This window comes from Triturus cristatus, chromosome 4_2, assembly GCF_964204655.1.
Source record: "Triturus cristatus chromosome 4_2, aTriCri1.1, whole genome shotgun sequence".
In the NCBI taxonomy this organism is placed as follows: Eukaryota; Metazoa; Chordata; class Amphibia; order Caudata; family Salamandridae; genus Triturus; species Triturus cristatus.
The window spans coordinates 252726082-252730060 of NC_140586.1; the positions used below are offsets into that span (position 1 = coordinate 252726082).

Genomic DNA, 3979 nt, shown 5'->3' on the forward strand with positions numbered 1-3979 from the left:
AGTTATGCGGCAAAGACCTTTTCGGGTCTGCTCTTTTCCTGTACAATACAGGTGATCCAGCCTTATCAGGCTTAAGAGTGAAGGTCTAGAAGAGGTTCCCGTCACTGGTGTTCTTCAGCGCGATATATCGCGCTGAAGAACACCAGTGACGGGAACCTCTTCTAGACCTTCACTCTTAAGCCTGATAAGGCTGGATCACCTGTATTGTACAGTATCCTTGGAAAATGTGAGATGAAGCATATGCAATATTTTTATGTGCCAAAAACGAAGCCTTGAGAAAGCCCTGGCCAAAATCGTGCCAAAAGGGGCGAAACACGTGTTGGCTGTCCATCTTTGTTATGAATAAATAATACTCTGGATTTACCAATTTTTTGGATGCTTCTTATCTTAGAGGGAGTGAAACTGACTCACAACCATAAGTATTTACCAATTTTCTAAGGCCATAGAGGTCCAGTGCCTTGAGTCTTTCTCCCGAGAAAACAATAACTATTCCATCAAACTGAGCAATACCTTCCAGGATTTGGGATCCCTGGGCCTCAGAACTCTAACAATTCTGCTCTTTTCCTGTGATGTCTCGCCCCTTGGCCCTGTTTTATGTCCATGTCCAGTCACTTTTTGTGTTTGTTATCTCACTGCTTCTTGATGTTGGGTTATTTTACACACCGAGGACGACATTTGAGCTGGAATCATAGCCGTTATATTTTTGGGCTAATTACACTCAGTTATCTGACCAACATTAACCGGGTGGTGGGGGGGGAGGATATATGTGTGTTTTTGTGCGTTGCTGCATGCATGTGCGTGTGTGTAGGTGCATCACAGTGCATGAGTGCGTGCGTCGGGTTTGTCCTATCATTTATTTGTCATATTGTGACTGAGAAGTTAGCGTTATCTGTGTGAAATACTCTGTGTCTGCTTGCCTTGGGACGCTATCTCCACATGGGGAGAAAGACCATTGGCTTAAAGTAAGGTGATAGGATGGGATGGAATGCAAAGCGGTCGACATTCAACACTACACAGACATTCACTTTCACATGTAGTTGTGTACAAGGAAAGCCACCATGCTAGAGGATGTGCCTTTCTAACTTTTACAATGTCACTGCACTAGCAAAGCCATCGCTGTTTATATAAGTTTTCACTCACCAACCAAAGACTAATGTAAACAAATACAAAAAAGTCATGTTACAAATAAATGTATACAATTTTGATTCAAGTTCTATGTAGTAGCAGTACCAGTCTTCACAGCCTCTTAAAACACCAACAAATGGTGGTATATTTCTCTTTGAAAGGTTGCAGGCTTCCTCACAGCTACTACTGGGCCTGAGATCTGAAGGGACCTGCCTCACTGAAAGCCATGATATTGCCCCGATTACTTACCGGTAATCTTCATTACTCCGAGTATAGTCTTCCTCGCCACATGACTAACACAGTGAGCTTCAGCTCCACAACAGAACCCTCCAAAGCAAAAAAATTAGCATCCCATGCCTCCCATCCCTTCCCAATATGGCCGACCCATTACACCCATGACCCCTATAAGAGGCGGGCCGGCCCAACCCACAGCCTGAAACTACCAAGCACCACATGAAGCCGATAGCCAGACAGGGAGGGAGGGATGGGAACTCATGTGGCGAGGAAGACTATACTCGGAGTAATGAAGATTACCGGTAAGTAATCGGGGCATTACCTCCTCGTTAGTCTTCCTCGCCACATGACTAACACAGTGAGCACATACCAAAGCCCAACGGCTTCATGGAACTCACAAGAAACCAACAGACCAAAAGGGAATGCCCACGAACGAGGGCCAAACCCAACAGGCCAGAACGAGCGGAAGGACCACCCAGGGGAGAGGCAACCACGAGCAGGAAGAACCAGCCCGGGACCGAAGATACCGGGAAGGACAAAAACCCGGACCCCAGAGACACGAAGAGCCGGCAGGAACCATGCCGAAAGCAAAGGCCCAAATGGGACAGAGAAAAAACTCCGGACCAGACCGCACGGAGCCAAAGGCCGCAGAAAACAGAGCCCAGTGAACAAGCCGGCCAAAACCGGACAACGGACATCCCGAAAGAGGGCAACAAAAAAAAAAAACCCTTAAAAAAGGGAAACCGAACGAACAGAGGACAACCCCACCACAGTGAGCCATCAAAAAAAAGGCACAGCAGAAAGGGAGAAGCCGAGTGACAAACACAGCAACCCCGCAAGGGAGAACACCACTCGCGAGTAGCAAGAAAGGAAAAGGGGCGCAGAAGAGAACAGAAGGGTAAAGAAACCCCAGTCACACAAAGGACCCCCCGGAAGGGACCGCCACCCCAAGGAGAGAACCCAGGCAGGAATAAGGGAACAAACAGACCCAGGAAGGTGACAGAACGACACCGAAGAGACCTGGCCACCAAGGGGACTCAACCAGGCCACCGCTGAAAGCGGAGAACCCACAAGACCACCCATGCACAGAAGGCAGGGAAAAGCCGCACCACGGACCGAGCCCGCCCCACACAGGGACCAAGCGAGTCGCCCAAACAAGCACCCACCAAAGGCGAGAAGGGCAGAAGGGCAGGGTGAACCAGAAACTCCGGCAGAAAAAGGAGGAGAAGGCCGAAGAGCCAACACCGGAGACCCAAAGGGAGCAAACAGCACCAAAGGGACCCAGAAGAACACCGTCACACAGCCACCAAGGAACGTCAAACAGAAGCCAGACTGGAAAACACCCAGAGTGAAAACCACAGACCCAGCCCAGAACAAAAAAGCTCACGACAACCAATACGGGAATCGGAGAGCAGCGGCCTACAATGCAACAACCACAAACGGATGAGCGGCAAAGGGGACTCAACAGGATCAGCATCCGCGACCAAGAAACCGAACCCAGGCCCCTGTAGGAGACGCAGTAGTCCAAAGCAGCACCAAAACCTCCCAGCCGTACCAGGACAGAAGCGGGAAGAGGCTGGGCAAACCGGACCAAGGAAGGACCAGAGGCACCGAGACCAACCGGAAGGAGAAAAAACAGCCAGGCAACAAGACTGCACGGAACAGCACACGAAAACGCGTGGAAACCGAGTGTAGGGGACATGCGAAAAGCACCAAAACGCACCAGGCGGAGTACACTAGCCGCCGAAGCGATCACCCAAAACAGCATACGAGGAAGGCCCCAACCAAGTCAGACAACCTCATAAGAGAACGAAAGTGCGCCAACACAGGACACAAAGACAGCATGCGCGTGACACGAACCCATGGCCAGCGAGAACCAATGGAACGCCCCACGAATGTTGCGTGTCAACCGTGCGCAGGGGCCATGCCAATCTTCTCTGAATCGTACCAATTAAAGAAGAGTCAGAAAGAAATGCCAACTAATGCCCCCATGACAGCGAGTGCGGGACACAAACCCATGTCCCGTGAGAGCTTTGAGAACCAGAGGCACAAGACCTACCATCGAGCCCTAGCACCTGGTTGAGCCATAGCACCAGGCCCAACAGAAAAAGGGGGGCAAGAACCAACCGCCGAGACAGGGAGCACGAAGAGGAGGGAGCGGCACAGCCGCAGACCTGAACACGCCAGGGAGAGTCCAAAAAGGACCCCAAAGCCCACAGCACCCGGAAGACCCAGGCGGTCCCCCAACCTGGCACAAACCAGGCCCGACCCTGCACAACCGCAGAAAGCAGACCAGGCCATGCGAAACCAGGGCGGAAAGGCACGAAAGAACCGAGGGCACAGAGCGGACACCGCCGGCAAGCCGAAAGCCAACCGAGCCCCACGCCCCCTACAGACAGAGGAGGCCGAGGGACCCACACGCACCCAGGCGCAACAATTGGAAAAATATAGAAGCCCACAGCCGCCCCCACAGAGAGGGGCAGCCAAACGCCAAAACCCAAACCCCAGAGCCCGCTATAGCAGGGCCTCAAGCACAAGGCGGCGGGGGAGGGGGGAGCGCAGGGCAGGACCGCGACGGCCAGCAGGAGGAGGAACCAGCAAGAGAACCCGACATAGCAGG

At 52.2% G+C, this 3979-nt stretch overlaps 1 non-coding gene across 1 annotated transcript; it reads right to left on the reverse strand.

Moving 5' to 3' along the window:
• Nucleotides 1-3232: 3232 nt before the first annotated feature.
• On the reverse strand, nt 3233-3342 carry LOC146833583 (U6 spliceosomal RNA). Its single transcript, XR_014960894.1, has one exon. It is a non-coding gene; the product is annotated as a U6 spliceosomal RNA (small nuclear RNA).
• Nucleotides 3343-3979: the final 637 nt, after the last annotated feature.